Below are 12,167 nucleotides of genomic sequence, written 5' to 3'. Positions count from 1 at the left end.
GTTTCAAAAACAGGAAATTAGCCAGGCTCGCTCTTAAATACAAAGTGAATTGAATCAAATGTAGCTTAGATTTAATTCCACTGACTGTTAACCCCTCTCTGGGGTTTTAGATGGGGCCTTTCTCAGCGCTACGTAAACTCCACCTGGGGTGTTCTATATGTCAATCAAAGACTCTTTTGCTAAGCTACAATTCCTCTCCTGAACAGACAACACTCTCCCTGTTGCTAAAGTGATATAGTCCTTTCTGACACCTTCTCCTTCCAAATGCATTTACAGACTCTTAGCTTCTGCAGATCATGGGAAGCGAGCTAAATATATTGCAGATATTAATATTGCACAGCATGAAGCGATTGGATGCAGAAAACAGAATCCTTTTGGAATAAAAAATATTCAGATTCAAAGCTTTACTAGCCAGAACGTCTTCAAAACAGGTACAAAACATCAATGATACATCCAGATAATTCCGTAATATCCAAGCACAGGTACTTCTTCTTAAGTATATGTAACATAATTACAATCAGAATAAAATTCAAATCTCTGTCTCTCCCATAGCTTGCATTAGTCTGCATCCAGCCTAAGGCTATGCAGCTCCTGGACAGATTATTACATTCGTTGTTGTTTCCGTTATGTCCTGAGAAAGACCAACAGGCAACTCCCTTCAAGATGGAGATTTGTAATTGAGTACCTTAATCGCATGATCTAAGGTTAAACACTCATGTGAAGGCCAGCAGAGAACATCAACAGTTCCTTATCAACCCAGCTAGAGATTAGAGAGAGCTTCAGCACGCTTTAATAGAAATTTCCAATGTTAAACCCTTTCAGCAACATACATACAGGCATTCTTCATTTTATACTTCGCAAAAAAAAAAACCCTGCTAGCAAGCTGGGGTCAGCTGGGGTGCCTAAGTCTGGTTCCAAGACTTGGCTAGAAATTCATTTTTGCAGCGCCAGCAAACAGCCCTTGCCCTGCAGTTTGTGAAGGGACAAGGCATCCAATTAAGGTTTTGCTAAGCGATTATCACACCGGGTGTCGTGTTTTATTAGCATGGAAATTTGGCGCAGAAATTCCCGGAGCCGGCCTCTGCGTACGTGTAGTAGCTGCTTTTTGTTCTGTTTTGACCACTATAGGCTCAAGACGAATCCCCGAAGTCAGGACTGGAGGCAACCGAAGAAGCAGACAGGCGAGGACTCCAAACCTTGTAAATGTTTTTAACGCTCCCCCTCCAAACCCAAACTCTCCACACTGTCCAGGCGACAAGGCGGCTCCTCTGGAGCAAGAAACCAGAAGTGGAGAGTTTGCGGCCACTCAGATTTTGCAAAACTTCAGTCCCAGTCACCCCTGACCTGGCTGGTTCTAACCAGAGCTTGGAGTCCAGCAAAACTGGGGGGCGCCAGTAGGGTGTGTCATTTGGGGGGGCGAAACTTACTTCCCCCCCAAATAATATTTATCATTTTCAGTAAATAAGAATAATACAAAAGAATTAACAGTAGCAAAAACAAACAAAAGATAAAACAGAAAAAAGATAGAAAAAAGGAAAAAAATTAAAACATACAATACAGAATAATGCCATTTAATTAATTACAATTAAGTACCATCCATCTTCATAAACATAGTATTTGACTTCCTCGAGTCTCTTCCATCTGAATTTCTTAGTAATTATCTGTAGCAGTTTCCAGTATCAATATTTCAAAAAACCAAATCACAGTCATAATCATATTACATCACTTTCCTTATCATGCATTTTCTTATTTATAAATTTAATCCCAATTTAATCCTAGGCCTAATTGATTCTTTCAAGTGGTTACATATCTTTAATATTACAATATTTATTCAAATAGTCTTTAAATTTCTTCCAATCTTCTTGATGTTCCTCTTCCTTCTGGTCGCGGATTCTCCCAGTGAGATCAGCCAGCTCCATAAATTCTATCATCTTCATCTGCCATTCTTCAATTGTTGGTAGTTCTTGTGTTTTCCATTTTTTGTCTAGGGGGCGAAACTTACTTTTTGCAAATTTCTTCAGTGAGGGGTCTTAAAAATACGTTTTTGGATTTGAGGAATTCAAATCTGCCAATTTGTGTTTGTGACTGGGCAACATTCAGCTTGATCGCTTGACGAAGAAGGACATCAATTGCTTTCGGAAAACCAAAGTATTACCATTTTACCTTCTGAACATCTCAGGTAATGAATAATAATAATAATAATAATAATAATAAATCTAACTGCAAGCACTTTGCTATAATTTTTAATGATTTCTACACGATTTTGCACACATTTTGCTCAACAAGCAAAAACTAAATTGTGTGAATTTAACCAATATAACTTTTGATTTCCAAAGTCATTATTGTCCCTGTTGTTTAAGGTGCCTGCCTGCCAGCCAGTCATGCAGAAAACAACCCCCCTGCAGTGCCACAAATCCAACTCAATGGTGTAAGGTTGGAAAGTGTCGATCACCTCTGCTACCTGGGCCGACATTGATGCTGAAATCCAGCATCGCCTGAGCTCTGTGAGTGTGGCTTTCTCCCGATTGAAGTGCAGAGTGTTTGAGGACCGGGACATTCGCAGTGAAACCAAAATGTTCATTTGCAAAACTATTGTACCACCAACCTTACTGTATGCTTATGAAACATGGACCACTTACAATCGCCATCTCCAACTCCTCGAAAGATTCCATCAACGGTGTCTCCGAAAAAAATTACACATCACTTGGGAAGACAGGTGAACTAATGCCAGTGTACTGGATGAAGCAAAGGTCATCAGTGTTGAAGCGATGATTCTTCAACATCAACTTTGTTGGACTGGCCATGTTGTTCTGATGATCGTTTTCCGAAGCAACTCCTCTATTCCAAACTTAAAAATGGAAAGTGTGATGCTGGTGGTCAACAAAAGAGGTTCAAAGACTGTCTCAAGGCAAATCTAAAAAAAGGTAGTATAAACACCGACAACTGGGAAACACTGGCCTGTGAGCGTTCCAGTTGGAGAACAGCCTTTACCAAAGGTGTCATGGGCTTTGAAGATGCTCAAACTCAGGACGAAAGGGAGAAACATGCTAAGAGGAAGGCACGCTTGGCAAATCCACACCGTGATCAACTCCCTCCCGGAAACCAATGTCCCCACTGTGGAAGGACGTGTGGATCCAGAATTGGCCTCCACAGCCACTTACAGACTCACTGTTAAGACCGTGTTCATGGAAGACAATCTTACTCGGGTATGAGGGATCTCCAAAGAAGAAGAAGACCGTTCCACTGGGAAAACTGTCAGCGCTTTGAACGGTGCCACACTGAAGGTGAAGAGAGCTTCCTTCTCTTGAATCCAGCTCCTGCTCACCTTTCTTTTCCCATTGACCCCAATGCCCCTGCCCGCAGCCACAGCCAACAGGGAGGCTGCAAGCAGAAGGGAAATCTCACCCCCTTTGTGATAGCTTTCTCAGCTGCCAGCGAGGAATGTTGATTTGCACGCTTTGTGGGGTCGTTGCCTTGAGCTGCTCCTGGCAGACCAGCCTGGCTCAGCTCCAACAAGCAACGAGGCTAAATCCCGCGCATTCCCAAAGTCTTGGGAGCCGGGTGGCGCAGTGGGTCAGTGCATCCGGCTGTTGACCAAAAGATTGGTGGTTCAAGCCCACCCAGGGAACGGCTGCGGGCAGGATTCCTACGTGACATATTGCACCGATCCTGGTTCGACTGCACTGGCTACCAATGAGTTTCCGGGCCCAATTCAAAGTGCTGATTTTGACCTATAAAGCCTTAAATGACTCAGGATAGCAATACCTTAAGGACCGCCTCTTTCCATATGATCCTACCCGGTCCCTGAGATCATCTTCTGAGGCCCTCCTTCGTGTGTCTCCTCCTCGAGAGGTCCAGAGGGTGGCAATGCAAGAACAGGGCCTTCTCTGCAGTGGCTCCCTGTCTGTGGAATGCTCTCCTTAGGGAAGTTCGCCTGGTGCCTTCTTTAAACACCTTTAGGCACCAGGCAAAAACATTCCTCTTTAACTAGGTATTTGGTTGATCCGATTTACACCCTATGCCCTTTAAAAATGTGGTTCTTTTTTGCGGGGGGTGGTATTGCGTTGTTGTTTTAATTTTGATTATATGTAGAGGTATGCGGGTGTCGCTGTGGGTTAAACCACAGAGCCTAGGGCTTGCCGATCAGAAGGTCAGCGGTTCGAATCCCCGTGATGGGGTGAGCTCCCGTTGCTCGGTCCCTGCTCTTGCCAACCTAGCAGTTTGAAAGCATGTCAAAGTGCAAGTAGATAAATAAGTACCGCTCCGGCGGGAAGGTAAGCGGCGTTTCCGTGCGCTGCTCTGGTTTGCCAGAAGCGGCTTAGTCATACTGGCCACATGACCTGGAAGCTGTACGCCTGCTCCCTCGGCCAATAAAGCGAGATGAGCGCCGCAACCCTAGAGTGACTGGACCTAATGGTCAGGGGTCCCTTTACCTTTACCTATTGTAGTTTTATATCTTGATTTTATTCTGTGAATTGCCCTGAGATCCCCTGGTATAGGGTTGTTGTTGTTGTTGTTGTTTAGTCGTTTAGTCGTGTCCGACTCTTCGTGACCCCCTGGACCAGAGCACGCCAGGCACTCCTGTCTTCCACTGCCTCCCGCAGTTTGGTCAGACTCATGTTTGTAGCTTCAAGAACACTGTCCCACCATCTCGTCCTCTGTCGTCCCCTTCTCCTTGTGCCCTCCATCTTTCCCAACATCAGGGTCTTTTCCAGGGACTCTTCTCTTCTCATGAGGTGGCCAAAGTATTGGAGCCTCAGCTTCAGGATCTGTCCTTCCAGTGAGCACTCAGGGCTGATTTCCTTCAGAATGGAGAGGTTGGATCTTCTTGCAGTCCATGGGACTCTCAAGAGTCTCCTCCAGCACCAGAACTCAAAAGCATCCATTCTTTGGCGATCAGCCTTCTTTATGGTCCAGCTCTCACTTCCATGCATCACTACTGGGAAAACCATAGCTTTAATTATACGGACCTTTGTCCTCTCACTGACACACCTGCAATCAAAATGCAGGCCGTTCCAGTATCCGTGGATTTTCACCTAACTGGAGCTCAGCTGGGTTTTCGATGAGTCTCCAGCAAGAGGTCCTAGATTTTATCTTCTCCCATGAAGGAATGTGTACAAAAATGAGAACATTTGCCTGGCACAACTGATCTTCTTCTTCTTCTTCTCCTTCTCCTTCTCCTTCTCCTTCTCCTTCTCCTTCTCCTTCTCCTTCTCCTTCTCCTTCTCCTTCTCCTTCTCCTTCTCCTTCTTCTTCTGTGATCCCTCGTAGCCGAGTAAGATTGTCTTCCATAAACACAGTTTTAACAGTGAGTCCGTAAGTGACTGTGGAGGCCAATTCTGGATCCACACGTCCTTCCACAGTGGGGACATAGGTTTCTAGGCAGGAGTTGATCCCAGTGAGTGTTTGCCAAGCATGCCTTCCTCTTAGCACGTTTCTCCCTTGCGTCCTGAGTTCGAGCGTCTTCAAAGCCCATGACACCTTTGTTAAAGGCTGTTCTCCAACTGGAGCGCTCGCAGGCCAGTGTTTCCCAGTTGTCAGTGTTTATACTACATTTTTTTAGATTTGCCTTGAGAGAGTCTTTGAACCTCTTTTGTTGACCACCAGCATTACGCTTTCCATTTTTAAGTTCGGAATAGAGTAGTTGCTTTGGAAGACGATCATCAGGCATCCGAACAGCATGACCAGTCCAACGAAGTTGATATTGAAGAATCATTGCTTCGACACGGGTGATCTTTGCTTCTTCCAGTACACTGGAAGAGAGAGCCAGTGTGGTGCAGTGGTTAAGAGCGGTGGACTCGTAATCTGGGGAACCGGGTTCGCGTCTCCGCTCCTCCACATGCAGCTGCTGGGTGACCTTGGGTCAGTCACACTTCTCTGAAGTCTCTCAGCCTCACTCACCTCACAGAGTGTTTGTTGTGGGGGAGGAAGGGAAAGGAGAATGTTAGCCGCTTTGAGACTCCTTAGGGTAGTGATAAAGCGGGATATCAAATCCAAACTCTTCTTCTTCTTCTTACTGGGATGCTGAAACTTTGGCCTGATCTTTATAGAGCAGAAAAGTACCAAGGGCTCATAGCCATGATGACCCACCCTGTTTAAGGATAGCAGGCCTGATGGGGCAGGCCAAAAATAAAGAGAGAAAAGTCTATCGCTTCGATGCCATGTTTGCGAGCTTCCCAGAGGCTGTCCACTCTTGGAAACAGGAAACTGGGCCGATGTGTTTTAGGCATGACCATACAAAGCAGCTCTTATCTGCTTCCTCGTCTCTGTTTGCTGCGGCTTTTTCAACCGCAGAGGTGGCTCTGGGAGGCGTCTGCACTCCCTTCCAATTTGTCAAAAGGAAACCCGTAAAAGCACATCAGTCGTATTGGGGGAAATACCCTTTTCCTCCCCACGGCCGATTCACACGCCCTTGTTTTTGGCAAGCCTCCTGATTGCTCCACATTTGGGGCAGGCGAAAGCAAGTCTCTCGCCCCGTAAACGCACCCAGTGTCACAGCAAGGAAAACCCTACAGTGCATTTTGAAGACAGGCTTGCCATTTATTCAGGGTTACGCCTGATCCTCTGTTTCAGGGGTCAGCAAACTTTTTCAGCAGGGGGCCGGTCCACTGTCCCTCAGACCTTTTGGGGGGCCGGACTATATTTTGAAAAAATAAATGAATTAATGAATTCCTATGCCCCACAAAGAACCCAGAGACGCATTTTAAATAAAAGGACACATTCTACTCATGTAAAAACACCAAGCAGGCCCCACAAATAACCTATTTGTCTACTTGCACTTTGACGTGCTTTTGAACTGCTAGGTTGGCAGGAGCAGGGACCGAGCAACGGGAGCTCACCCCGTCGCGGGGATTCGAACCACCGACCTTCTGATCGGCAAGTCCTAGGCTCTGTGGTTTAACCCACAGCGCCACCCGCATCCCACTAGCATTGGTAGAACCATGCAAAAATTGCAAGGCACAGGCAAGCTGACCAGGAAGCAAGAAGGAGCAGGACCAGTGGGGTCTGAGTCTTGCCAGCGAGCTCCCTGATGGAGAGGACGCCTTTGCTCATCCTGGATGCAGGATCACGACCCTATTGCAGGGATAAGAGGATTCAGTGCCTCCAAACCCAGGACGGAGAATTTGGGAAGTTTCCCCCTACCCGCAAGGTGGCTTGCACCAAGTTTATTTTTCTTCCGCTTCAGGCCTGGCAAGTGCCGATGTCCTAGTAGCCGTCAATGGCAGAGCAGGGTAAAGACAGGTCACCCATGGCAATGTCGTCTCTTCACACTCGGGGAAAGAGGAGCAAGCGGAACAGTCTTGCCCCGAGGATATTGGCAGAGCGGAGGCAGCCCTGCCTTGAACACCTTTTCCAGAACACAACATCGCAGCCTGCCAAAATCTAATGTGTCTCTTGGAGCGGCTTCTCGGTTGCACAAGTCTCTGCAATCTCCCCGATCGAAAGTTTCCTTCCTCTGTTGGCTCGGGGCTTGCAAAGAGTCCGCTCTAAGCTTAAGCAAGTGGGAGAGAAAACGAACCGAATCACAGCGAGAGAGGACAGCTGCCCACCAGCCCATCGAGGTCAGTGTTGTCGGCACCAACTGGCAGCGCCTTTCCAGTATCTCAGGCAGAGGCCAATGGCAAACCTTCCTGGTGATGTCGAGTTGCTTGTCTTCTGCTGTGTTGTGTACAAACACCCTGTTGATCGCAGCTAAGAAGCTCCACAGATTTAGGTTGAATCCTGACAAGACAGAAGTCCTGTTTTGGGAGGACAGGGGGCGGGCAAGTGTGGAGGACTCCCTGGTCCCGAATGGGGTAACTTTGCCCCTGAAGGACCAGGTGCGCAGCCTGAAAGTCATTTTGGACTCATAGCTATCCATGGAGATGCAGGTCAATTTTGTGCCCCGGGCAGCTGTCTACCAGCTCCATCTGGTACGCAGGCTGAGACCCTACCTGCCCATAGACTGTCTGTCCAGAGTGGTCCATGTTCTGGTTATCTTCCGCTTCAGCTGGCTGGATCTGATGGTTTTGGGGGATGTGAAACACAAGAGCAGTCAAGTACATTCCTAGAGTGAACATGTTTACACATGGGGAGGAATGTTTGTCCAGCCAGCAGGTAAACTTCCTGTTTCCTTCTGGGCTGGGACAGACTTCCTCTGCATGTGACTGGAGGTGGGTGTGGCTTCACCTGTGCAGGTAATGACAAAAGCACAGGGCAGGGCGGCCATCTCTCTCTTTTTGACTACATGCATCGAAGAAGCAACATCTGCTTAGCCAAAGATGCTCTCTTGGCCAAGAGAGGACAAAGTGACTGTCTCTTTATGGGATAGTTTCCAGGTGTATGTTACTTTTCTAAGATAAGTCTGCCTTCTGGGATCCAATTGTAAACAGAATGTGAGTACAGTGGTACCTCAGGTAACATACGCTTCAGGTTACATATGCTTCAGGTTACAGACTCTGCTAACTAAGAAATAGTACTTTGGGTTAAGAACTTTGCTTCAGGATGAGAACAGAAATCGTGCTCCGGAGGCGCAGTGGCAGCAGGAGGCCCCATTAGCTAAAGTGGTGCTTCAGGTTAAGAACGGTTTCAGGTTAAGAACAAACATTCGGAACGAATTAAGTACTTAACCCGAGGTATCACTGTAAACTGTTTTTATACTTTTATAGAAGATTGTGTCATGTCTTTTATGAGGGAATAAGGGGGAAATACCAGAACAGTTATTATAGAGGCTTTAGCGAGCCTGAGCAAACGCATCCGCTGTGAGTTTAAAAAGGGGAATGTTACTCTGCTAAATTGTGAACTTGTTAACACAAGTTGGAAAGGCTATAACCAAACAATATATCCTCTTCTGCATCCCTGAACATTCCCACAGCTTTCTGGAGCCCCGCAACGGCACCTGAAGGCCACAGGCCTTCCTCATGAGGGCTTCCCAGTGCCGAGATATTTTGCACCGGCCTTGCCAGAACCACAGTGACCTTTGCGGCAGGAGTGCTCTCATGGGAACATGGTGGTTCTGCTAATGCAGATCAGCTGTAGCAGTGGTGACCTCATGGAAGACTGCCGGGCGATAATTAAAACGATTCCCTCCGTCACTTTATAAAAGTGGCTGGGGGCACCCACACCCCATCCCCTTTGCGGTGTAGCCTTCATGACACAAGCATACCCATGTTTCTCCCGGAGCTGTCAGCGAGGTTTCGCGAAACACCCCAAGCCAGCTTGGAAGGAAAATCTGTTCGCAAATTTTATTCCCGCTCCCACGTCCCTCTTTGCCGCCTTTTAGGGGATTCATCAAGTGTTGTCTTGGTGGGTGTTGAAAAATGGACACATGCACACACCGCTCTCACGCACGGCAAAAACTCCAAGCAGTTGCCGAGATTGTTTGGCTACTCTACAAATCGTGTCTCTCTTTTGCCTTTTTTTTTTTTTTAACTGACAATACTTCGGAAGATGCTGACAATATTTTCGGAAGATTGATGCTTTTGAATTCTGGTGCTGGAGGAGACTCTTGAGAGTCCCATGGACTGCAAGAAGATCAAACCTCTCCATTCTGAAGGAAATCAGCCCTGAGTGCTCACTGGAAGGACAGATCCTGAAGCTGAGGCTCCAAGACTTTGGCCACCTCATGAGAAGAGAAGACTCCCTGGAAAAGACCCTGATGTTGGGAAAGATGGAGGGCACAAGGAGAAGGGGACGACAGAGGACGAGATGGCTGGACAGTGTTCTCGAAGCTACAAACATGAGTTTGACCAAACTGCGGGAGGCAGTGGAAGACAGGAGTGCCTGGCGTGCTCTGGTCCAGGGGGTCACCAAGAGTTGGACATGACTAAACGACTAAACAACAACAACACTTCGGAAGATGTTCGTTTACTTGGGAACGGAAATGAATTGTGTACCTTTCCCCCAGTGGAAAAGCAGCGCATGTTTGAATGTGCGCGCGAAACAGAACAGCAAAAAAAGCAGCATACACAAGAGGTGTTTTTACTCAGAAGTAATCCCCACTAGCTTTAAAAAAGCCTTCTTCGCAAGTGTTCGCAGCAGGATTTGCAGAGAGGGATGTAAACTTCCGTGCAGCCCTGGATTTGTTGCAATCGGTGCTGTTTCCGCTCAGCTGCAGTTCGGCTTCTGCAAACGCCTACATTGTCCATCTTTGCTATGGCCGAAGTGAATGTAATTCATTATGTAATTAACTTCAGTGTAGCTCGTGCAGTTAGACTGTGGTGCTGCTGCTTAGAGCAAGGTTGCAGGTTCAATCCCTGCATGGGACAGTTGCATTTAATGCATTTAATGCAAAACTTCATGCAACATTCAAAATAATCCAGATTTACAGTCATACCTCGAGTTGAATGTGCTTCAGGTTGAGTGCGTTCGAGTTGTGCTCCGCAGCAACCCGGAAGTAACGGAGTGCGTTACTCCCAGGTTTTGCCGCTCGTGCATGCGCAGACGCTCAAAATGGCGTCATGTGCATGTGCAGAAGCGGCGAAACACGACCCGCGCACACACAGACGCGCCGTCGCGCCTTGCGTTCCGTTCAGGATGCGAACAGGGCTCCGGAACAGATCCCGTTCGCATCCCGAGGTACCACTGTACTCTGTAAACCACCTTGAGTATCTGTTAGGGAAAAAGGTGGGATACAAATGATAATAATAATAATACAGTGGTACCTCAGGTTACATACGCTTCAGGTTACATATGCTTCAGGTTACATACACTTCAGGTTACAGATTCCGCTAACCCAGAAATAGTACCTCAGGTTAAGAACTTTGCTTCAGGATGAGAACAGAAATTGTGCTCTTGCGACACGGCGGCAGCACGAGGCCCCATTAGCTAAAGTGGTATCTCAGGTTAAGAACAGTTTCAGGTTAAGGACGGACCTCTGGAACGAATTAAGTTCTTAACCCGAGGTACCACTGTAATAATAGTCCTGTACTGCAGGGAGCTGGACGAGACAATCCTCAGGGTTTCTTCCAACTCTAAAAAATTCTATGATTTTATGATTCAGTGGAAGGAAAACCTCAAAAACAAGGTGGAAAATAAAGTAGTTATGTACATAATGTTTGCGGACTTATAAAAACAAGAGCAAATACTGCTCATATTCTTTTACATGACCTCCATTCCTGATGAAAATGTGAATGTTGGTCATTTCCTTGCCTGTCCCTGGATAGGGCATATGCAATTGTATAAAAATTCACATATGATTGCAAGACTGCTCGGGTGACATTTCCTGGATGTGTTTGAGAGATGTTCTCGTTCTCTCATAAGCACAACCAAATCTGCTGAGGAATCTAGCACTATATTAAAACTTAATTATTCTTTTTAGGGGGGGAGCTGTTCTCGCAGGCTCATTAGCACACATTCACGCACAGCCTCTTCCATAAGGCAGCAAGCGAAAGAAGAAGAAGAAGAAGAAGAAGAAGAAGAAGAAGAAGAAGAAGAAGAAGAAGAGTTTGGATTTGATATCCCGCTTTATCACTACCCGAAGGAGTCTCAAAGTGGCTAACATTCTCCTTTCCCTTCCTCCCCCACAATCTGTGAGGTGAGTGGGGCTGAGAGACTTCAGAGAAGTGTGACTGGCCCAAGGTCACCCAGCAGCTGCATGTGGAGGAGCGGAGACGCGAACCCGATTCACCAGATTACGAGTCGACCGCTCTTAACCACTACACCACACTGGCTGTCAGAGCAGGCCATTGCAAAGGGAGCAGATTTATTCTGTGAGGCTCAGGAAATGACTCTGTGTACCTTTGCTCAATGGATGCGGGCGGCGCTGTGGGTTAAACCGCAGAGCCTAGGGCTTGCCGATCAGGACGTCGGCGGTTCGAATCCCCACGACGGGGTGAGCTCCCGTTGCTCTGTTCCAGCTCCTGCCAACCTAGCAGTTCGAAAGCACACCAGTGAAAGTAGATAAATAGGTACCATTGCGGCGGGAAGGTAAACGGCTTTTCCGTGCGCTCTGGTTTCTGTCACAATGTCCTGTTGTGCCAGAAGTGGTTGAGTCCTGCTGGCCACATGACCCCAGAAAGCTGTCTGTGGACAAACGCTGGCTCCCTCGGCCTGAAAGTGAGATGAGCGCCACAGCCCCATAGTCGCCTTTGGCTGGACTTAGCTGCCCAGGGGATCTTCACCTTATTACCTTTGTATAACTACGAGAGAGAATGTGGGGTTTCCATGCTAAGCTCACCAGTTTTGCC

Source organism: Podarcis pityusensis (genome assembly GCF_964106645.2).
Source record: "Podarcis pityusensis genome assembly, chromosome: 18".
Classification (NCBI taxonomy): domain Eukaryota; kingdom Metazoa; phylum Chordata; class Lepidosauria; order Squamata; family Lacertidae; genus Podarcis; species Podarcis pityusensis.
The sequence above is the reverse complement of the archived record's forward strand: the minus strand, read 5'-3'. Positions refer to the sequence as shown.